The sequence below is a fragment of the Balaenoptera acutorostrata genome, chromosome 17, assembly GCF_949987535.1.
Source record: "Balaenoptera acutorostrata chromosome 17, mBalAcu1.1, whole genome shotgun sequence".
Taxonomy (NCBI): domain Eukaryota; kingdom Metazoa; phylum Chordata; class Mammalia; order Artiodactyla; family Balaenopteridae; genus Balaenoptera; species Balaenoptera acutorostrata.
Genome location: NC_080080.1, coordinates 17551694 through 17577834, shown reverse-complemented (window position 1 = coordinate 17577834; position 26141 = coordinate 17551694).

The following is a 26141-nucleotide window of genomic DNA, read 5'->3' as shown; positions in this document are numbered from 1 at the left end:
TTGATCTATATAGATTTGATGCAATCCACATAAAAATATAGCAGTTTTTAAAAATAGCAATTGACAAACTTACTCTAAAATTTCTCTGTAAAGGCAGATAGCCTAAAGTAGCCAGATCAGTTTTCAAAATGGGAAACTTTTACAATTGGATTTCAGGATTTACTGTGAACTACAAGAATCAATAGCATAAAATTATAAGACGTATGGATTAATTAATGGAGCATAAAAAGGTTCAGAATTAAAACCACACATATGAAGTCAGTTGATTGTCAACAGTAATGTTGAAACCATTAAAAGGGGATAAAACACTTTTTCAACAAATGGTACATAAAATTGGAAGTTTGTATGGAAAACAAAAAGGAGAAGCTACAACTGACACTGCAGAAATACACTTGATCAAACATTACCTCACGACATACCAAAAAATTAACTTGAAATGGATCATAGACCTAAACATAAAAGGCAGAATAGACCTAAATATAAAAGGCAGAAGTATCAAATTTCTAGAATAAATTATGAAAGAAAAGCTCTGTAAAGTTTTTGTAGATAGGACACAAAAAAGCACACACCATAAAAGAAAAAAAAAAGGAAAATTGGACTTTCTCAACATTTAGAACGGGCAAAGATTTGTTAAGAAAACTTGCAAACCACAATCTCAGAAAATGTTTGCAATACATATATCTGCAAAGATCTTGTAGCCAGAATATATAAAGAATTCTTACAGTTCAGTATGAAAAGCTTACACAATTTTTTAAAAAGCAGGCAAAAGATTTGTACAGTTACTACACAAATGAACATAGACAAGTAAACATAAGCACGTAAAATGATAGCTAAGTATCAATGGTCATCGGAAATTGCTAATCAATGCCACACCACTACAAACACAGGAGAGAAATATCTGAATCAGTATTTCACAAATGACAAATGGCAACAATGGCCAAAATTTAAAAGACTGACAATTCCATGTGTTGACAAGAACGTGGAGTAACTGGAACCTTGGTACATTGCTAGAGGAAATGTAAAATTACACCTCCACTTTGGAAGACAGTTTAGAAGTTTATTTTTTAAAATTATACCAACAAATTTATTATAGCCCATTCATTTCTCTCCTAGGTATTTCTTCAAGAGAATGGAAAGCGTATGTCCACACAATGATCTGTGCATAAATATTCATAGCAACTTTATTCAGAGTGCCCTTAAACTGAAAAAAACCTAAAGATCCATCAACAGAGAATGAACAAACATATACTGTTACAGACACATGATAGAGTACCACTCCACAATAAATAGGAATGAGGTACTGATATGTACCACAACATGATAAATGCACATACTGTATGATTCTAGTTATATGAATCTCTAGACAATGCAATATTATTATATTTATAATAAGAAAAGTCAATCAGTAGTTTAATGGGTCTTAGGGCAGAGGAATTGCATTCAAAGAGGCACAAGGAAAAGTTTATGACGCATATAATCTGTAGCTTTACTGTAGTGGTAATCTCAGAGGTGTAACTCATCAAATTGCACACTGTAAGTGGATACAATTTATTATATGCAAATTACACTTCAATAAAATTGATTAAAATTGATTAAAAATTAATTTTAAAAAATTAAAAATCCTGTATCAGATAGGATTTACTTGATCATTTCTAAAGTACACAAATTTTTCTCTATCAGATTGTCCTATTTATTGTTCCTATCTGAAATTACATTCTTTATTTGTATTTCTATTTGATGTTCCCTAACATTTCTCTGCCTTTCCATCTTACTAGAATAGAAATGCCCTAAGAGTAGAATTGTCCATTTTTGTTTTTTGTGGCATCCTGAGAGCCCAGAACAAGTACTTGTTCTCAAGTACTCAAGTGTTATTAAATGCATAACTTTACAAGTCATAAAATCTTTAAAATAAATAATCCATAATTTATATAAATGTTTTTAATGCTGAATATTTATAGGTCTTCTATACTTTCTATTAAAATATCAATTTGAATGAACATCTTTGCAATTATAATGTTGATAGGCTTTATGACTATTTCTTTAATTCCAACTTTTAAAAGTAGAATTATTTATATAAAAAGCAGAGATATTTTTGTCTTTGTAATATATATTCCTAATTTCATTTTCAGAAATAAAGTGCCAGTTTATATTGAGTTTTGTTTGCCTATGATAGAATCTCCTACACCCACTACATCACTATTTCTGGCTCTCTGAATGGAAGTGTACAAGGAAGTCCCACTAAGTTCTTCCTGTAGATTATCCCTTCCAGGAAACACAAACAATTTTAGTGGAAAAATACAGTGGAAGCTGCACCCAGGTGTAGAATAAGCTGGATTCTGAAAATCAAATTTAAGAAGGCCAAGAAAATATTGAAAATACAAATACAAATGAGATATTTGGGGACTTAGTAGGTATTTACTTGGTTAGAGTAGAAAACTGACTTAGGAAATAATATGAGACACAGTTGCTTTGACTGTGAAAAAACAGAAATTAAATTAATTTCTTCTGAACACTTGTATGATTCATTTCCTACCTACAAAAACAGTGATTATAGATATAAAGGTACTCCACAAATTCTAAGCAAGATGATAATCAAATTGGGCTTGAGTTTTCCGTTGTAACTATGATTTCCTACAGTAATATTTTCCTACTTTTTATATAGCTACTTCTACAATAGTCCTGTAACTTTAGGAATTCCTCACTATCCACATAGAAATATAGCAGCTGCAAAGATTATTGAACAGGTACTCAAGGACCAAGTCCTAATATGAACTTTCAAAGCCACAGGAAAATTAGAATTGTGCATCACTTCAGCTTCTTTATCTTTATTTTGGCAGGAAAGGATGAATTCTGGGTGGTAGGAGTCTGGAAGTCTAGAAAAGATTAAAAGATGGTGTTTTCTCCTGTTAATCTCCCTACTCAGTAAGCACCAGCTACCTTACGTAATGGAACTGAGATTTCCACAGCACCACTTCTGAATAGGAGTCATACTGCAGGGGCTTAGCTAAAACTCCACTTAGAAATGGTGCCCTGTGCTGAATATTTCATTCAACTCCCATGTGAGCATAATAGGCTAATTGTTTATAAATTTAAAAAAATGTATCCTAAACAGAGCTATGTGTTTCAAAGCCTGCTCCTGAGACCACCTGATTCAGACTAGAGCAATGGTTCTTAAATTTTGGCTCTAGACCTTACCCCAGACAATGAATCTGCATCTTAAAGTATTATATTATACTAATATAGGTGTAATTTATAGTATCATGCTTTGAGAAATACTGCCCTGAAAATTATTTAAAGTATTTTGTTCAAAGAGAGAATCAGTTCCCAAGTGCACCTTGTTTTTGCCAGGTCTTGGACTTGTCCCAAAATTCTAACTATTCAGGAAATATACCCCTGACCTATACTAATACACCTCTCCCATGAGGAATAAGTATTATTTGTTAAAAGGTAACTCTTACTTTTTCACCTTAAAATGAGTTTGTGAGATCACCTCATTAATTTTAGGATATTGTAATCATAATATTTCTAATTACCTTTATATTTATATTTAATTGTATAATAATTATAATTACCATAATAATAATATTTAGAAGAAATACTAACCATCTGCAAAGGCAAGGGAAAATTTATTATGTACTTTGCATTGATATCAATGTTTAAATGGAACTGCAACTCTAAGTCATGTAAATTATCTGATCACTAGTTTATTAGGGCAAAATGAGATATTCAAATGTTATTTCTGAAAAACTCATGTCTTTATTGTTTTCTGTTTATTTTGTTTGTTTTTCAAACATATTTCTCAAGGTGAATACTTACAATTCACTTTATTTATTGACGGTTTCCCATTATTAAAAAAAAAAAGTTTGACCAATGACTCTCAACTCTGACTTCCCATTAGAATCACAGGAGGAATTTTTTTTTTTTTTAAATTGAGTTATGATTAACTCAGTTAAATAACTCAACCAAAACCCAACGCTTCTTTGACCTGCAGAGCTTAGGGAAGTGGCTATTTACCAACAATTACAGTTGTATTTCAATTCTAAAAACAACTAATCATATCACTGAGAATGACTAAATATGAGCTGTACTTATTTATATATTGTTCCTATATGCTGTATATACTGTACTTACATATTGGACCTGATTTTCCACTTCATAGTATATTAGGAAGATATTAAGTTCATCATATACTATACGTAGCATGATTGTATTATTATTATAGCATAAATGTATTAATTATTCTACTACTGATGAATTTAGGATAGTCTCAAATTTTGGCTAACATAATGAAATTTAAATCAACATCTTATTACATATTATTGCACATGTGCAAATATATCTATAAACTACATTTAAAAATATCTCTTTGGAGAAATACTATTATTTTCAAAAATATAAGAATTATTTTTCATTCACAACAAGAATTTATTAAAGTTCTTGTACCCTCACATCCCCACATTAGATATTACCATAGTTATCATTTCTAATAATATAAGATAAAACTGCATCTCTAGAAAAATTCAACTCTTTGTAATTTATGTATTTGAGCATTTGAAGTTTTTCTTTCTTGAACTCCATGTTTATAAACTTTTTCTATTTTCTGATTGTTTTTCTGATTTGGATTATTTTTCTCTACTGTTCTGATAAGAAAATAGACATTTAAGAGATTCAGTGTTTGCCCTAATATTACACACACAACTCAGATGTTGCAGAGGTCAAATCTCAACCCAAGCAGTTTGGCTCTATCTACAGAATTCTTTATCACTTTCCTGTTACCTCGGATGCTGCCAGGCTGGAAAGGCCAAAGCTAAACAGTAAGGCTAAAACAAGGTACACAGTCAAGGAAATAAAGATTAAATTTCAGAACTTGTTCTTGGAGAAACCACTTGGTCAGAAATCTAGACAGGAAATAGCTAAAAAAAAAGACAATCTGGTGCAAAAATTCTTGGATGACTGTGTTATATTGAGTCAGCAGGAATAGGAAAAAATATGAGAATCTAGGCTTGAGTTTTGGTGAGTTTCCATAGAGTTTGTTTTTCTTCTTGCTTGTGGAAGACACAAAACTCCACACAACCCAGCAGGACATGTAACCCTGTTGTAAAGACATAGCTTATCATCACATAAAGGCACAGCTGGTCCTTGCCAAATGGTCCTAACCTGAAGATTTGCTCTTCTCATGGTGGTGCTACTGTCACTTCTTTGGTATGTTACTCACCTAATAAATCCAGGCGTCATTTCCCTGTGGGCAATTTTATCAAAGGTTTTACAGTAGGATACATACTGTGTGGTTGGGTCTGTGTGTTTCAAAGAAAGAGATAAAAGGATTTTACATTTGCAGGGCTTGTCTGTATCTTATACTTGGTGACATCCAAGCCAACTGATTTAAATGTTAGTGATTTTAAGCTTCACTCAAGAGCAAGACAGAGAATTGGTAGGGAACAAACTCACAAGCAAACTGGCTCCAGGAATGGAGTCTGGCAGGGTACACCTTGTAGACCTTAATTTAAACTGAAAGGGCAAAAGGAAACAGAGCAAAGGAAGAGGCAATCTTTCTGCTAAGGAAGGGAGCCCAAATGAAACATTTGAGAAAAAGATGTTTCATTGTCCTCTAATTAATGCACATTTTCTTTAGATGTAGTATTTTCTTTTTCATTTTATTATTTTTTCTCTTTATTACCTTGAAAATTAACATTCTATTTACATAAGTGATATATTTAAATTAATAGTAAGCTTAACAGAATTTATATATAGTTTAACAAAACAGTTTTTGGACATTCCCTGGTGGTCCAGTGGTTAGTACTCTGAGCTTTCACTGCCAAGGTCCGGGTTTGATCCCTGGTTGGGGAACTAAGATCCCACAAGCCACAGTGCGGCCAAAAAATTAATTAATTAATTAAAAATAAGGTTTAAAAATTTAAAAAAAAGTTTTATTCTTCCAAACAATGCAAAGATATTAGAATACTTTCTTGTGAGTTGTAGTTCTCCTGAATCCAATGCTATTGCAGTTGAGTGATTAAGTTCAATTTTATAAACTGCAAATTCAAAACAAATTTTATTGTCATTATATTTAAAATTGTTATTGTTTTTTTGTTTAATAACTTACTTTTTCTTGAGTTAGTCACCCGTTTACTTTTTTCTCTCAATTAGTCTTCCTTTTTTCATCTCTTGTGTTTATTCTGACATTATTTTTCTTCCTCCTTAAGAATATTTTTAATAATTTTATGAAGGTACTCTATTTTAGTGTACTGTTTACTTTTGCTTTTGTTTTTTTGAGAGAATGGGGAGAAATATTTTCTCAACTTCCCTGATTGGATCTCACACTTTCCTTTCTAATTTGTAGTTTTACTTTTTTTAAAAAAAATTATACTGCATTTGACTAGTTTCATAAAATACTGTGATCAAGGATTCAATCCACATCAACTTTTTGCAGTTAACAATCATTCAGTGATTTTAATTGAATATGGGAATTTTCACACATTTTAAATGTTGTTCAATGTGCCTCTCTCATGGAAGAGAGGCAGTTTATTTCATTCAACCGGTTATAACTAAAGCAATTTTTGTAAGTCTATTAGCGAAAGCCTCAGCCCTGCATTTAAACTTTCCACCAGACCCATCCAGATAATCCAGGATATCCTCAAAGTCAACTGATTAAGGGCTTTAATTACATCTGGAAAATCTCTTCTTAGCAACACCTATATTAGTGTTTGAATAAGTGGGAACTTTAGCTCAACCAAGTTGACTCATTCAAAAAGCTGTCACAATTGTAATCCTCAATTACTATTTTCACTATCCTCTTCTAGCTCTTTTCTTCCTTTTGTTTTCTTTTCCTCCTTCTCTTCTTTTCTCTCTTACTTCATTCTTCCCATGGAGTCCTTACTTATATCCACAAATATTTCTGTTTCTTCTCCTTTCTGGAGACGTGGTGGGTTTCGCTTCCTGGCCCTCAGATAGTTGCACTGGCTCCTGTGTCCAGTTCTGGCCAATAAAATATGAGGGTGTCACTGGTGAAAACTCATCTAGCTGTACTACGATAGACACAAAAATGTGGCTTACGCAGGTTACAATCAAGATGGGAAGATAAGCTAAACTTATGAATTATTTGACCAATAAGTCTAATTAATTCATAATAAGCTCCAGAATACAGAGTTCAGAGCCCAAATATAGGTGCAGCTTAGCTGGGCAATAGAGTATAACAAATAAAACAGGGTCAGGGCAGGGGAAGAATGGGCGTTGTGAAACTCACCTGGTTTCAATTCCTTTCATCAATTTTTTCCCATTTTTAAATGTGTTCATTTCTTCATGTTTTTTGAGCACCTAGTTTCTTCTGGATACTATTCTAAGATCCCTGCCCTCATAGAGATTGTGATATAAAAGTACAAATGTATAATTATATATTGTGCTAAGTATTAAAAAACAAGTTGCTGAGATGGTGAAAACATTTCCAACCTATTTCAGTTGAGAAATTCATAGAAGGCTTTCTGAAGGGATGGCATGAAAACCACAACCTGAACTAGAGATAAAGTTTACCGTATGAAGAGATAAAGGGAAAGAACAGATGCAAGGACCATAAAATGGGAAAACTGTGATATCTGGAAAGCCGGTGTTACCAAAACATAGAAAGAATGGTAAGGACTGGGAACAGAGGTGGAAATTTAGGTCATGCTAGATTTACTGAGAATTGTGTAGGCCACAATAGCCAATTTCAAGACACTTATTTTTAAATGCAAAAGGAATCTATGTGACCTAATGTAAGGTGATTCTGTCTCTGAACCTCAATTTCCACATATTTAAAATAAAAATACTTTCCCCAAATCAATATAAGAATTAAACAAAACAAGGCATGTAAAAATCTTAGTAGTCCTAGGCCATTTAAAAAAACAAACCAACAAACAAAACCTCAGTATCAGGACATCATCATTTTCCTTAGTAAACATGATCTTTTTTATAATTCTAGGATAACTTAAACGAGAATTTGACCTAGTTTATGTGAAAAATCTTAAGGCATTTTTTTTTTCTTTTTTGGTTGCATGGCATTAAGTTTGGTAGTCAGGTGATATCTCAGGCTATAACCAACTTAAGAGAGAAATGATTTTACAAATGCTTTAACACTAAAATATTTCTATATTTCAACCACTTTTTTTTCAGTCACTGTGGCACTACATATAAGAAACTGAACCAATAAGCTGAGTTTTCCATGTCCTTTATCTCAACTGACATTCAGTGATTTACAAGATCCAATAGGCTCCACATTATGGTTTCTAAAGCAAATTACCTAAATTTTATGGGTGACTGAGGTTCATTGATCAAAGATGGGAAAGATATGAAAGGGCGTGGAATGAAAGCTGTATTCTAAATTACTTTGGACAACAAATAGAAAAAAAGGTGAAAAAGAAAAGTATTATGCAAATATAAGACCATTAAAAAAAATTAAAGACATTGTGGTTTATGGAAAAATAGTAGAGAATGAAAGCAGACATACTTGTAAATTTTCTGTTTCTCAGCGTTCATCTCTTATTGTATTTTACCACTATATCTCCATAGAATACCATTATTATTTTTCAATTAGACTTTGCTGCAAACCCACTGTGGAATTTGGCAGCTGACATTTAAACCTCTCAGCCCTAGTTTCATTATACGTAAAATGAGAAATTTGGATGAAATAATCTCTAATGTCATAAACAATTAGGTCTCTCATTTCTTTAGTTCCCAGAGAGATATGTTGTGCTGCAGTTTAATTTGGGAAGTAATTTGACAGCCAATTCTCTCTGACGATGTCTTACTGTTGAGAGAGTTAAAGGTGATAATCTTAAGTCATGCCTGCAGAAGCCAAAATTCTCCATGATAAAATGCAGTGGTTTCTTCTCCTTGTCCTCTTATTCTTCCTTCTCCCCCTTAACTTTTCTTCTTCTTCCTCTATTTTTCCTTCATGGTCATCATTACCACTTACAAAGTTCTAGCAAAAATATTCCAGTGGGGTGAGTTAAAAAAAAAAAAATCCATTGCATAGACAAAACTCTAGCATTAAACCATATCCTTTAAAAATGTATCAGCTAAAACCAATAGCAGGACACACTTTACTGTCTTTAATATTTGTAGGCAGATCTAATTTGGCTTTACTGAGACTCAAGAAATATCTGACTGGTCTACCAAGAAACAACTTCCATCAGTTCTACTTTCCTCACTATTCACAGCTCAGCTCAGATATAACTTCCTACTAAAAGCTTTTTACCATACCCCCAATGGACTCTTATTAGATGCCCCTTTAGGAGACCTCAATAGAAAAGGTAAAGATCATAAATATCTTAATCACCACTATATCACTCTAATATAATTTGAAGCACAGAGTACTTTCTCAATTGATATCTCAATGGGCAGAAATTTTACAAACGGAAATGACTGAATGCAAATACCTTGAAGTTTACATAGAGCCATGCCACAAACATCACTTCACTTAATAAATGAAATGAAATGAAAATGGATATCAATTAGAAATAACCATTTTAGATTGTAGAGCCCTAGATTTAGAGGCATGGAAACAGGTGAGAAACAGCCCACTCTTTTTCTTCAGATATCTTACATATACATACACGGCTTTTCTGATTGTGGCCCGGTTGTTTTCTGGGGTCACTTTGGAAATATAGATAGTAGTGTTCGGAACAACCAGTTCAAAACATTGTGAGACCTAAATCTGACTTACAGATATCTATGGGAAAACAGTTTTTCACCTGGTTACTCTCTGGCTTTTATTTACAAGTGCTAGAACAACCTCTCAAAGAATCTCTTGAGTTTCTAAAGATTAATCTGGTTTTAAATCACAGCCACACAAAAAAACAAATAAATGTTACTTGCACATTACATTTAAAACTACCTTCAACCAGCCCACTTGAAAAAACTGTTTATAGATGGTTTCCAAAATCCTTTTTTTTTCTTTTTCTGTTATTTATTCTTTTAAAGTTTTCTGTTCTCTTTTTAACAGCTCTGTTGAAGTATAATTGATATACAAAGAACTGTAAATATTTAATGTGTACAATGATGTGAGGTTGCACATATGTACACACCCAGTACCATCACCAACATCAAGAGAATAGACAAATCCAACACTTCCCAAAGTTTCCTCATGTCCCTTGATTTTGTGTGTGTGTGTGTGTGTGTGTGGTAAGAACACCTAACATGAGATCTACCCTCTCAAATTTTGAAGTGCACAACACTGTATTGTTAACTATAGGCTCACGTTGGACAGCAGATCTCCTGAACGTATTTATCCTGCATGACTGAAACTTTATACCTTTGAACAGCAGCTCCACACCTTCTCCAATCCCCAGTCCCTGGAAACCACTATTGCATTCTCCCTCTTACATCCAAATCCACTGCAGTGTACACTAAAACAAGATGGCCTTCCTTTTACCAGGATCCACCTCCATTAGAAAGTAACAGTATTTGATTCCTTAAAAAACTAAAAATAGAACTACCATATGACCCAGCAAACCCACTACTGTCTATATACCTGGAGAAAATCATAATTCAAAAAGATACATGCACCCCTGTGCTCATTGCAGCACTATTAACAATAGCCAGGACATGGGCACAACCTAAAAGTCCGTCAACAGATGAATGGATAAAGAAGATGTGATACATATATACAATGGAATATTACTCAGCCATAAAAAAATAAAGAGCAGGGTAATGCCATTTGCAGCAACATGGATGGACCTGGAGATTGTCATGTTGAGTGGAGTGGGTTGGGCACAGAAAGACAAATATCATATGATGTCGCTTATATGTGGAATCTAAAAGAAGGGGGTAGAAATGAACTTATTTGCAAAACAGAGGTGGAGTCCTGGATGTAGAGAACAAACTTATGGTTACCAGGGGGTAAGGGGGAAGAAGGATAAATTGGGAGATTGTGATTGACATATACACACTAGTATATATAAAATAGATAACTAATAAGGACCGACTATATAGCACAGGGAACTCTACTCAATACTCTGTAATGGCCAATATGGGAAAAGAATCTAAAAAAAAAAGAGTGGACACTATATATATATATATACATATATATATATATATATATATATATATATATGTATATATATATATGTATATATATATATGTATAACTGATTCACTTTGCTGTACATCTGAAATGAATACAACATTGTAAATCAACTATACTCCAATAAAAAATTTTAAAAAAGAAAGTAATAATATCAATATTTGACAATTATTTCTTTTTTGAGTTGTACTAAGCTCCTATCACTCTCCCATAAAGTAGGGACAATAGTATTTACCCTGTTGCATTCAGCGTAAATCAGATGTGATCATGTTTGTATGAAGCACTGAGGTGAGGAGCTGCACGTAACCCTGAAGTACTGGTTAGGACTGAACCACCTTAGAGAGTTTTCTCCTCAAATAGGTTTCAGAAAACTTTAAATTACAGCCGTCAGGTGTGTAAACATAATTTCCAGGACCTTTTATTCCCCCAATCGAGTATGGGTAGTTATTTATGAGCCTTGCTTCATGATATTTCCTCTTCAGCTGCAAAGGAGAGAGGGGGCGTCTGTCCTCCAGGGTCTCCTGCATGTTTACGGATGGACAGCTAGTGTTTCACAGCTTTATCGTAGTTTTGACTATTGGCTCCCGAAGTCTTTGGGGAACGTCTCGCCTGAAAGATACGATACAAATGTAGGATCCAAATTCACATTCTTCTCCACCGCCTGTTAAAACTTGCAGAGTCTGTGGTCGCATCGGGTTACCTGCCCTCCAGTGAAGGTAAACAGCAATCCGGATGTGCCCATATTCATGCAGAATGTGTGTGTTTTAGTCGCTAATTCATGCTCACTGTAGCTGAAAGGATCCCTGCTCTAGACAGCTTCCTTTGCTCCGAGGCCCTCAGGCTGAGAAGCTAGCCTAACATTTTTGTTTTCTTTGTCTACACGAAATGGAAGCTTGCTAACTTAGATCAGACTGTGACCACTCTATTTCTGAAAGAATCTATTCATTACTCCCTGAGCCAGTGTTAATGTGGGAATTTCCCAAGAGGTAGAGCAAAAAGAAGCACTGACTCTTTTGTTTTCCTCTACAGCCATGGAACTGGCACTTACTAGGATGTGACTGTGGTGAAGTCACTGAACTTTTGAAGACCCCAATTTCCTCACCATCATTTTTAAATAAGAGCAAAATCATCCATCGAACAAACGCGGCCCAGTTGAAAACATGCTTTATAATTTACCAAAGCATAGAAATATAAAGTGTGGTTTTGCCTACCAGGATTTCTAAATCAAAGAACAATATGTTTGTATAGATTAAACCATCAGATTTGAGAAAAACAGCGTTCTTGAGAAAAAATTAAGCTCTGGACTCTGAATTTTTTTTTTAATTATAAATATTAGAAGGTATTCTTCTAGTTACATTAGGCACACAATATGAATCACATGCATTACTTTATTCCTATTTTAATTCTCTTCCCCCCAAACCCATTCTCATTGTTTTCTTTTATTTATAATTGCATGAATTATAATAACAATTAGATGTTATTTTTGCTTACCAAATGGACAAAAATTTTTAACAAGTCAGAATGTCCAATGTTTTCCATAAAATACATACTCTGAAACAGGGCTGTTAGGGGCAAAACGGATATAATCTGCCACCAAGCAAATTTGGCCATACAGATTAATATTCCTGTAAGTTCATTGTCTTTGATGTAGCAATTCCACTTCTGGGGCATCATTCAAAGGCCAAAATTGAAGATAGTTTTAAAAGATTTAGCTAGGAGGAGAATGATCTCAGCATTGTTTAGAATAAAGTGAGAGAGAGAGAGACAGATGTGGTGGGGGAAGAGACAGAGAGGGAGAGACTATCAATATTTTGAGAATTCTAAGATTGGTTAAGTAATGTAGTGGAATACAAAACAACCAATAATGATGGTTATGACAAATATTTTTAAAGGAGAAAATAACAGGTGAACTGGTAACTCCTCCAGGTGGTCAAGGAGAAGCCTCGAATTATGAAAAAGTGATTCCAGTTAAAATGAGAAAATTTTGTGAATTAACCTTGAATTGTGTGTGTGTGTGTGTGTGTGTGTGTGTGTGTGTAGGAGGGGGGATGGTGAAAATGTTGCCTTGGGTCAGAGCTATTACTTTGCAGGAAAAATAGGGTTTGATTGTGTTAAATAAGTGCGATGAATTATATCATGTAAGTTAGATAGGTACATTTTACAAGGCAATGAATCCTGACGGTTATACGGTATATGATATCAGACTCCTTAAGAAAATGTGAAACACTTCCCAGAGTGGGAATTCTCCACTGACTCTCCGCAGATAGACACTGGACACACTGGGCATATCTTTACCTCATTCCCTCCATAAAACCAGCAGAAAATGGGCAGAAGAAGAAGTCACTCAGAGAATTCCGGTAGCTCTTGAGATTGAACATCTGAAAAATAGATAGTAAGTAGGGAACCGGAATATTATTTTTTCTGGAAGGAAACGTGGCACATTTCAGAAGAGGGTGTACAGTACAAATATAGCAAATGGGAAAGAATATATTAGAAGACTGTGGGTCATGACAAGTGAAAGGTAAGAGTCAGGGATCAGGAAAGCCCCCGGAGGGACCTCCTTTAAGATTTAGGCAATGAGGGGCTTCCCTGGTGGTGCAGTGGTTGAGAATCTGCCTGCCAATGCAGGGGACACGGGTTCAAACCCTGGTCTGGGAAGATCCCACATGCCGCGGAGCAACTGGGTCCGTGAGCCACAATTACTGAGCCAGCGCGTCTGGAGCCTGTGCTCCGCAAGAAGAGAGGCCGCAATAGTGAGAGGCCCACGCACCGCGATGAAGAGTGGCCCCCGCTTGCCACAACTGGAGAAAGCCCTCACACAGAAACGAAGACCCAACACAGCCATAAATAAAATAAATAAATAAATAAATAAACCAAGTGAAGAAATATTAAAAAAAAAAAAAAAAAAAAAAAAAAAAGATTTAGGCAATGAGCTTTTTTCCTTTGTGAGGCATAAGGTAATAAGATAATGAGACCAGAGGCTTATTTCTTATTTCCTTCTCCTCTCCTCCTGGTACTATTATTTGAACCCTCGATAAAAGATTACTTAGACCATCATCAGAATCCTATGTGTATTTGGTTCAGAGAAGGAAAGGAAAACAGTATTCGAAACTGATAAATGGTACCCAGAAACTCCTCCATAAGTCCATGATGGACATCAGTGGCAGTCTCATTGTTAACCTAAATTATACCTGGTATTTCTAATTGATAATATAGGTGATTTTATTATCATTGGTTCTCATTTCCTTTTCTTCTTATTTTTTTTTTTGCCTTTTTTTTCTCTAATGATCATATATAATCATGTAGTAAGAAAAACAAATGACCTACACTGATGATGCATTTTACTTGAGGGTAATGTTCCTGGGCAAGGCTGTGAGAAAGAAAGACAATGTGGAAGGGAAATCACTGAACAAGAGTGAGGCAGGATCATCAAAAAATCTAGAAACAATAAATGCTGGAAAGGGTGTGGAGAAAAGGGAACCCTCCTGCACTGTTGGTGGGAATGTAAATTGATACAGCCACTATGGAGAACAGTACGGAGTTTCCTTAAAAAACTAAAAATAGAACTACCATATGACCCAGCAATCCCACTACTCGGCATACACCCTGAGAAAACCATGATTCAGAAAGAGACATGTACCACAATATTCATTGCAGCACTATTTACAATAGCCAGGACATGGAAGCAACCTAAATGTTCATCAACAGAGGAATGGATGAAGAAGATGTGGCACATATATACAATGGAATATTACTCAGCCATAAAAAGGAACGAAATTGAATTATTTGTAGTGAGGTGGATGGACCTAGAGTCTGTCATACAGAGTGAAGTAAGTCAGAAAGAGAAAAACAAATACCGTATGCTAACACATATATATGGAACCTAAAAAAAAAAAAAAAAAAAAAAACAGTACTGATGAACCTAGTGGCAGGGCAGGAATAAAGATGCAGACATAGAGAACGGACTTCAGGACACAGTGGGGGAAGGAGAAGCTGGGATGAAGTGAGAGAGTAGCATGGACATATATACACTATCAAATGTAAAATGGACAGCTAGTGGGAAGCAGCTGTATAGCACAGGGAGATCAGCTCAGTGCTTTGTGACCACCTAGAGGGGTGGGATAGGGACGGTGGGAGGAAGACGCAAGAGGGAGGGGATATGGGGATATATGTATACGTATAGCTGATTCACTTTGTTGTACAGCAGAAACTAACACAACATTGTAAAGCAATTATACTCCAACAGAGATTTTAAAAAAACAAAATAAAACAAACAAAAAAGAAGAGTGAGGCAGGAACACCAGTCGCGTCGTGGGGCCCAATGATATTGATGTTGACCATATGTTTAAAATGGTTTTATCAATAAGATGTGTCAGTGAGCTAAGATTTGAGGGTGGAACCCCTATGACTCAAGTCTAAAAAGTTTGCTGCCATTGATCACAAAATACTGTCCTGATATCCCTAAAGCTCTTCTCTTGTGGGCTATATTTGGTCTCTCACACTCCATGTGACAAAGAATCACTTAGACCTTGTGTGGTAGATGTTTCTGCCAGCTATTCAGGAAGCAGCCAGGACTCTTCCTCCAACGTGAGTTTTATGGCAGAAAACTACGTGGCCTGAGAAGAAATATAACCTGTTCCACATATGCACGAATCTGTTTTGTCCAGACCTCACGACCCGCTTGGAACCACAAGAATGCCCTGATAGAAGGTCTGACAACTGGCTTACCTCCCAGGGAAAGGTTCCCACTTTATTTAACCCAAGCTTCTGTCTGGATTAATGCTGCATTTTTCATTCCTACGTGGGAGATACTGGTGTCGTAGGTGTCAGAGGGCAGAGCGGGTTACTTGGAAGTATTTGGTTTCAGGCTCATTCACAACCTTTTATTTTATCCAGCATAAGAAACCTGCCCTGGTAAAGATGTTAACATTTAGGTGTCTCTGCTTTTTTCCCAGGATTTGTGGAATTGTGAGAGGTGGAAGTGAGGCGAGCTGATTGTGTGAGGAAAAGAGAAAATTCTTAAGTTAATTTTCCTATTCCTTACGAAGGTGGTAACAAGAATATAGCTGTATATCCCATGTGAAATGGAAATCACTGATCCTACTAGACTATCCACATCTGAGATAACATAGCACAGACCAATATAGCAGATTTTTTAGTATTTTTTTTGGAATAGATGCTTTAAAATTCTATTGTTCGAGCTTGGGATATTTGATTTTCAAAATAATTTTCAAGTTGACCATATGTGTCTTTATCTTTCTGGGCCTCTTACTTAAATAAGTAAGTGATAAGTGAATATATTAAAAATCTTCTGACAGGATTGTTTTAAATAATAGATGAAAGTATCTTTGTTGGCTTGTGATTATAGTTTCATTAGAATTCTCTTTATTTGTTCCTGGGGAATTTTCTCTTGATCCCTGTATGGGCCTGAAGCTTGCTCTTTTAGAAATGACCATGATTCTTAATGCTTTTTTTTTTTAATCAAAAACAAATGACATGTAGCATGTGTGACCCCTTCCGTGCTATATCTTGTTTACTGTTTCTTTCTTCCTGTTAGATTAGAAGGTCTTTGAGAATAGGGATATTTTTCTGTTTTAATCCTGGCACATAGTAAACACAGAGTAATTATATGTTTAATACATGGATAAAATACATTAGGATGTAATGTGATAAATATAATATAATAAATGTAAGTAGAAAGTGCTCCAGGAACCCAAGGGAGGAATAATTAACTAGGTGTAAGAGAGGAAGAACTTGCTTACGTATCATTTTGGGCTCTGTTTTAACTCTAAGACTCAGACACCTTGTGATGACAAGGAAAGTACCTTCCTTTCTCAGGGACTTATAGGAAGAAACATGGCAAGTGGAAGAATTGGTAAAGCATTTAGAATAGACATGGTCCTACTGTCGCACTGGGCTATTTTCAGTATCCAGGAAGCAGCATGAGCTCAACTTCTGCTTGGAAAAAGTGGCTTAAACAAAAGAGAGGTGCTATGATTCCAGATAAGCATGGGAAAAAAGTCTACGAATGGAGCTAAAGAGGAACATGGAAAATAAAAAGCAAATGGAAAAGTATAATAGAAAGGAAGAGAGTAGTAAATGGCATATATTTTGTTGCTATTAGAATGTAAATTTTGATTTATGCACACACACACACACACACACACACACACACACACATCCACAAACACACCCCAACAAGGTCAAAAAGAAGAAAACTGTCTTGAACATTTCACTCTAAAAGGCCTATGGAATGTGATTTTCTTAATGGAGATATGTTAGGTAATCTTACTTCGGGAAATCCTGGCTAGAAGAGGATTCCATTCCACTTTGAAGTTTATAATATAGGATTGTTGACTATAATCACCACAAAAAAGAAATGATAATTACATATGTGATGTGACAGAGGTGTTAGCTGATGCTACGGTGGGCATTGTATATTATATATCATATTACAATATGTAAACATTTCAAATCAACACATTTTACACCTTACACTTACACAGTGTTATATATTATATATCAATACATTTTATTTTTAAAGAAAGAAGATTCTACATGATGCTTTGAAGAAAAGTTCTCTTTATGCTATTGACTGGCTGTGAAAGCTTAGGCAAGTCATTTAGACTAAACCCTAGCACACAGGCCTATGAGAAAAATAGAAAGGAAGTAGCAGATATCAATGTTACATTCTTTGAAACACTATAAAAATCAAACTATTATAGTTTTCCAAACTGAGTGCCATACAAAGGAAGCATAATACAGGGTAGATGTAACTGGACAGAACATTATTTTTAATATTGCTCTACTGAGAGGGTGACTCAGAAAAATAAATTCGATTCTACCAAATATTAAGGGATTGAGCCAGAATTAGAGTACAGAGGACACATGTGTCCAGTAGAATTAGTTGCTTTGAAAATCATTAACAAATGAAAATATACAATATACGATGTGGGTCAAATTCTGTTATAAGCAAAGTACGTTATAAACAAATTGCATTATAGATGGGACTGTGCAAACGGCTGCATATTCTTCGTTGTTTTCTTCAGATTTGACTTCAGTAAATTTGGCCAAGAAGCCTATTGAAAATCTTCAAAAGTCTGTTGCTATAATACCTCATGTTGCAGATATTTAACTACTCTTGATTTCCTTTTGACTTTGGCAATCAGTATTTTGTTAATTAATTAATTAATTAACCCAACAAATCATTTATGAGTACCTATTATTTTGGTTTGGGGTTACAAAGATGACTATGTAAATATCTCTGCTCCCATGGTGTGCCCAGTATAATGAAAGGATCAACATGTTAACAAATGATTCGATTTATTGTAAGATAAAAACAATGTGGTTGACATATTGTCAGTGGTATGTAAGAAGCAATTTGAACAAAGGGATAAGTTTTTTAGGTGGTTGAATGTAAAATGTGAAAGTTGTATTTCAGGAACTTAGATTTTGCAAAAGGGTAAATTGAGTGTCAGCAAAATGTTGACAGGCTATCACTGTGATCTGGCCCTGTTAATCCTGAAATTCTCAGTAATGTTTCTGAACTAGTGAAAAGCCAAGAATGATTTCTGATGGACAGTGGTGAAGGGGCCTCATTTGCAGGTCGTATGACTTGAAACTCAACCAAGACAGAAAGCAAAGATGTCAGAAGACGAAAGCTGAAAGAAGCATGAAGAAATGTGGAATTCATGAGAAGCCCCTTCTACTGCATCAGAACCTGAAACTAAGGTGTGGGCCATTTTTGACAGATCTTTAAGCATTAGAAGGACTATCAGCTAATCACTGCAGTACAGTATGGTGGAGGATATTCGGAATATGAGGACACAAAGGAGAGAGTGCCTGAGACCATTTTCTCACCTTACCAGGGACACATCTTATATGTCCATCTTATGTGGGTTAACTGTCCACAAAATCATTCTAGTTTAAATTCATTTCTCAGTAAAAACTGCTGTCTTGTCACAAAACCAAATTAATTAGGTTACTTCCAAGCATGTCAATCCAAGTGCTCCTGGAGCAATGAGTAACACATTTATCTAAGACCCTTACCTGTTCTTGGCAAGAACACCACCCGAGGAGTGTTTGAAGAAGGGGACTGGAAGAAAAAAAAGAAAGGACACCAAGAGAAATGCTGAAGAGAACTTTGAAAGAAACAGTATCTCTCACCCCACCAAAAAAAAAAAGGTACCAAGGGAGGACTGGCTGATATACCCAATTCTTCTAGTTTTGGATTTTCTACTAATATATTTCAAGAGGATTCCAGGCAGAATGGGTAAGGTAACCATTATATTGGCAGTGTAATATTATTCTTCCAATCACCAGAGTCAATGAAATTACTTTGCTACAAAGAAAATTCTGGGAATGTCATGATTATGCTATTTTTCTCACTTTAAAAAATTTCTTTGGTGTGTGTGTGTATGAAAGGTGGAAATGTACACAAGTGCATGGAAAAATCAACTATGCTTCTGGTATTTTTGGTCTGTACAAGGGCACACTTCTCTTTTACTTTGCCTTTCTTTGATTTTCCTACTTTGTCCCTAATCCTTAGTCCCATTTCCTCATAAGAGATAACTACTCAAATTATATACATAATATATAATATATGTATATATACATAAACAATAATGTTGGTATTTTTTATCTATATAGCTTTTTAAAATTATTTATTTATTTATTTATTTATATTTATTTTTGGCTGTGCTGGATCTTCGTTTCTGTGCGAGGGCTTTCTCTAGTTGTGGCAAGTGGGGGCCACTCTTCATCGCGGTGCGCGGGCCTCTCATTATCGCGGCCTCTCTTGTTGCGGAGCACAGGCTCCAGACGCTCAGGCTCAGTAGTTGTGGCTCACGGGCCCAGTTGCTCCGCGGCATGTGGGATCCTCCCACACCAGGGCTCGAACCCGTGTTCCCTGCATTGGCAGGCAGATTCTCAACCACTGCGCCACCAGGGAAGCCCTCTATATAGCTTTTGATATGCAGGAAGAGTATTGTGATATACATTTCTCACTTATTTTCCACTCAGAATTATATTTTTTATATTTATTACTTTATGTACCTCTGGTATCTCCAACCACTGCACATTTGCCTACTAATACAATCCTAGTTTGCCTACAAATTCTCACAATATAACTAATGCCATGGTGAACATGTTTGTCCATTTCCCTTAAAAGACTTGTTTTTGATTTAGGAGTTTAATACTGGGCTTCGGGGTTTATGAATATTGATTTACACTAAATGTTGCAAGAATGATTACCAATTTGACTGCTAAAATTTACACTGCTACCAGCAGTGCAAGAGACTACTTGTCTTCCCAAATCCCTGCCAATATGTGGTGGTAGCCATCATCTTAATGTTTGCTCTTTGGATGTGGGAAAATGATATTTTACTGCTGTATCCCCTCTCTCCCAGCACAGAAGCTAGAATTTAGTGGATACTCATAAATGTATATCGAACATTGTGAACAACTGAACAATATACATGTGATTGAAAGGTAAAACACTTCAATCTGAAATAAATACTTCTGTGGTTTTTTAAATATGAATTTAGTAAGCTTAAAGGATTTCAATACTAGGGAAAGTTACATCTTTCTGAGCCAACTCTTTGGAGCTCTGGCAGACATGCCTAGTTTAGCAGAGGTCAATTGCCATTTGGATCCAATATTTTACATGTTATTGACTTTAACAGCTTAACATTTCTGCTAGGGTTTTTCCCAATACATGAAATAACTATGATTTAGTGTCATATTTATGACAGTGTAAATTTTGCGTATGCAGTAGACATACTTTTTTGGTTGTCTTCCTAATCCATGTCCTACTTTTCTGAGAATTGACTCTTCCTGTACTCACAGAAGCACGGCCATCCAAACGAGTTGTTGTCTATAAGTGGCTATTGCTAAATGGACCAGGTATCAACACACAATCTAAGCAAAGTATCTCAGTGATTTCGATATTAAAGGGTATTTGCTAGCCAGAGGAAATTCCCCCTCTCTCAATAGCTGACACAGACTAACAGAAGAGAAAGAGTGTTGAAGTTTATCTAGGCAGCCTGTGAGTTCCATCGAGAACTCTTTCAATCTTCTTGCAGTTAGAAGAGAGAAACCACTTCTGTGCAGCAGTATCAATATGGCAAGAGCAAGTGTTTCTGCTGCACAGAGCTGCCCAGAGAATAAATGTAGTGCTTTTTTCTGATGAGGCTAACTTAGCATATCTGTGTTATCAACAATTGCCCTCCTATCCATGCTAAATATTACCAAAAAATTATACCTATGACACTGTTAAGAGGGCATGCTGATGAACTTCTGTTAATTTAGTCAATAGTCTAAGGATCCTCCACAAGGAGAGCCATTAATGGTTGTGTGTAAATTTGTGAAGGCTAGGTTAAAAAAATTTTAGCTCAGAGTTTCCTTAGGATAAATTAAATTAATTAGCTTCTGTCCTAGGAGTATAGAATCTAGACATAGCAGTTTTAATTAGTCTCCATAAGCAGTGTGACTTTGGCGGAAGACATATAAATTAAGGAGCCATAGGATGCCCAAGTTCATCAGAGGGTATGGAAAAGATAAAACTAGGTTTATAGGAAGGGAGCCCATAGTTAGTATATATATGTAAGCTCATGGGGAATGGCAGATGTCTTGACCAGAGTGTCAGGGGCTTAGAAGGAGAAAAATTGGAAGACCAGGGAAAAGGAGGCCTGAAGTAGAGGCATTTGGATGTTATCCATGGGAGTAGTCACAGGTGTGGAGATCTTTGTACCACAAGTTAATGCCACCAGAGAGCAAGTACTTTTAAACAGAAACAACCAAGTAGATATAATGATGGAACCTGCTGATGACTAAAGCTGCCATCCTGTGTCGTTGGCCACTCTAGTGCTGACACAACAAGCATATGAAAGGAGGAACTATTTGGGCATAGACAGAGGTTATGCATGTGGTCCCAACATGAGCTCCCTTTCACAAAATGTTGATCTAGCTATTGTCTCTGACAAGTGTCCAACCAGTCAGCAGCAGGGACCGATGCAACACTCTCCAACATTGCATCATTCCTTCAAGAAACTAACCCCCCATTTGAGGGCAAGTTGACTACATTGGGTTTCTTCCACTATGGAAGGAGCAATGACTCATTCCATTGACTGGAATAGGTACAAGGTTGCCTTTAGTACCCTTAGTTTACTTTTGCTACCCTCAGAGCCTCAACTAACATTATTTCAGGGCTTGCAGAGTATTTGAACCACTAACATAGGATCCTACAGACTACTGTAACAGACCATGAAATCCATTTTACACCAAAAAGGAGAGGTAATGAGCACTTGACAATGGAATCCAGTGTTCCTACCATCTGTTGCACTGCCTGTAAGTTTTTGATCTGATAGAATGGTGGAATGACCTGTTGAAGCCACAGATGAGCACCAGAGATAAAGCCTTGTGAGGAATGAGAGCCATCCTCCTGGGTTGATACGTACATTAACTTTACATGATACTGTGCCCCCAACAAAAGGAATGCATAGGTCTAGGAAGCAAGGTGTGGAAGTAGGATAACGGGAAGTGGACCCATTTAACATTATTTCAATTATTTGCTTAAGGAATAATTTGTGCTTTCTATACCCACAAATGTGGGCTCTCTACACTTTCCGGGCCTAGGGGTCTTGGTTCCTAAAGGAAGAATGTTTATACTAGGTAAAACAGCAAAAGTCCTATTTAAATTTCAGCCATAGCTGCTGCCTGAGTTTTTGGGCTCCTTACCTTTAGTGAATAGCACACAAGAAGAACAGGCACCATCCTAGCAAGCAGGAATATGTTTGGCATAGAAGTGGTCCATATCAGTGTCTCTCGTTATATCTCTGGCCAATTTTTAGTACAAGTGAAGGAGTACAGTATTTACAGCCTGAAAATAGCATGGTGACCAGGCTCATACCCTTCAGGAATAAGGTTCTATGTCACACAACTAGGTAAGCCACCTAGATCTGTAGATCTGTAGAGGGGCTAGCTAAGGGGAAGATGTATCTAGAACTGATGGGAGAAGAAGAAGATAATGAGCAACATGATGCCAGCTTCAATTGGACAAGGAAATCTATTGGGAGAGGAGACCTGTAGTTGGCCCTGCTAAACTGGTTTTTATCTGTTTCCTCCATCAGGAGACCAGCCAGTATCCTGGAGGAGCTGCTCTGGAACTGGTTTAAAGAGGGGGATCTAGATGCTGTAGAGAGTAGCCTATAGCGGACTCTGCCACATTTCCCAGATCCAGCTGCATGATTAAAAACCCCATTCCCCAGATCCTGGGAGTGCAACTGAATGACAGCCCTAACCTATTAATTCTCCCTGGAAGTTGCCTGGTTTAAAAACAGCCACCTTATCAAGGACACATCTACTTCCCAGAGGCAACTTACATATCACGATGGCTTGATGTAGGGATATCAAACACTGCTCCCTCACTCCAATGCAGGAGGATTGGCAATCACAATTCCATCTTCAGAGCTCCTGTGGGCTTGGCTGAGGTCCAGTGTGATTGCATCATTACCCAAGTTCTTCCTCTGCCCAGTTATGCTACTTTCCCTTTCTTAGATTTAGTCCTACGAGTACTCCCTTATAAACTTCCTGCAGGCTAATTTCCATCTCAGGGTCTACTTCCCCAGGAACCAAATCTGCAATAGTAGACATTAATTAATTAATTAGTTGATATCTAAGTGCTTTTAAAAAAACATGTTAAAGTCTCCAGCCTGCTAGAGATTGCTTGCTTTAAAATAACAATATCAAAATACCTGCTATTTCAGATACATTAAAAAGTTATGGAATTTTCCTCTATAGAACTATCTCAAAGAGTTCTCTTAACATTTTGTTATCTTTTAAAATCAATTGTTGATATCTATATAAAATAGCAAAGGAAGGGTGGGGAAAGAAATGAAAATTTATTCAAATGTGTGCTAATTATACTCTTGGCGATACATTATCTTATACAATATACATATACATATACAATGTATATTGTCATATACAATAACAGTTTCATGAAATAGATATTCAAATCAAATATTTCTCCATTATGTCAGTATCTCAGAGGTAGCTATTTGTGAAGGCAAAGAAGCTTAAGCTTCAGGCCTGTAACTTACATGGGCTCTTTCGAAGATTCTTGTAGGAAACATAGCACTGCATACTTGGTTGTGTCTGTAAATTTTGCAAAGTATGTTTTTTAAAATTAGTTTTCTAGAAGGAGGGCTCACAATTTATGTAAGTTTCAGGCCCCACAAAACCTGGATCTGACTCTGGTGCTATTCATTGCTTTGGATTTTTTCATATTGGCCCTATGCTTGTGCAAATTGGGCACTGGCTCTAAGTGAGAGCCAGCATTAATTTTACTCCATTGATTTTTCTGATCAAAGTTTTGGGTGAAAGCTTAGCTTCTTTCACTGGGTTTAGATGGCTGTTCCTCTAGGACCTCCATTATTTTTTCAGGACAGAAATACCAGGGCTCCTCATTATCAAGATTTCTAGGTTTTCAGCCTAAAACTTTTCTAATCACATCACTATGCTGGAGCAGGTTGATAGAATGTGAAGAAAATTGGCCTGCACACCAAAGAAATGCTTCCAATAAGTTTCCTCTGACCCTAGGAGTGTGAAAGCAGGACTTGAAAGTGATTCTCTGAGCGTTTGTCTTACTCCATATAAGAAACTATAGCTTTCAGCCAAATCTCTCTTCCAACCTTGTTTGCTCTTGGAAGCTTTATTTTCTGGCCCAACAATTTTCCCTGTCATTTATCAATAACGTATGTAGTCATTGTCACTTAAAGGTGCAGCACTGACTCTAACAGCAATGATGAAAGCTGATTTGAAATCTTTAAATAAAACAAATGAATTTTTGTATGTTACCAAAATTAATAATAATTCACATCAAATTCTTTTAAAGCAGTTCTATACATTGGGGCCAGCTTCCTGCTATTGAGCAAAATATGATGATGAATATAATGAAGAATATTGTTGAATTTGTAAAATAAATTTTTTTATTATTTTCAGTTAAAATTAGCATTGGTATTTGATTATCCAGGTTTTCAACACATGATATAAATAGTTGGTCTGACAAAATTTCTCACTGTTTTATAAGTGTTCATTTTCAAAGCATATAAATATGGCTTAAATGACTTGTTCAAATACTTTTATTTTTTTCTTTCTTTTTGAAGTTTGGGACAACATTATCTCTGAGTCCTTGGTCATGGATCCTGTTCATCTCCAGACCCTCTCCAATTTTCTTCAGATGCTATGATCATCTCATACCAGGTTGGGCTTAATTCCACCATTTGTACCTGCCTCTTACACTTTTAAAGGTCATCTTAAAATCATGGTTTCCTGACCAGGCATCCTCCGACCCTTGGTTCAAGAATAGACATCAAGGTCTCAGTAAAACCCCTCAAATGGAGTCCAAAACCATACATATGTGTGCATTTTTTCTTAAAGTGTTCACGAACAGTTAATAATCTCCTATAAAAAATATTTTATGTTAATTCAATACTTCAGCAATATGGAGATGACCCATTTACTCTTTTTTCCTGAAACCATAATGCTTTGGTGTTGGTTTCTAAATTTAGTCATAGTTTATTTGTTCAGAGAAAAACAATTTTCTCTTAAGTATATTTCAGTTGAAATTCAAAAACTGACTGTAATCACCATTTCCCACAGAAATGGCCAGCCTCAAAGTTTGTGCCCCTGTGAGGTGGGTAGAGAAATACATTTCTCACCACAAATTTATCCCTTTAATCCACTCTAAATCAGGGAGTCTTAGCTTTCTGTTTTCAGACTTTAGAAGGCATAGTGTGTATAGAAAGATGAATGTGGTAAAGGTTAGGAAAACACACAACAAGAGTGAATCTCACTGGAAAATACATTTTCTGTCTTGAAGTAATATTGTCTTTATTACACTTAGCACAGAGGCAGGCATTATTTTTGGACAGGGTCATTCTACGATCTTAACCCATACTCAGATCCCAATAATATTTTAATGACAAGAAATCCAAACACTTACCAAGACAAAACAAACTGCATGATGAAACAATGGAAAATGGATATTATATAAGAAAGTGAAAGTTCAATACTCTCCTCTCAG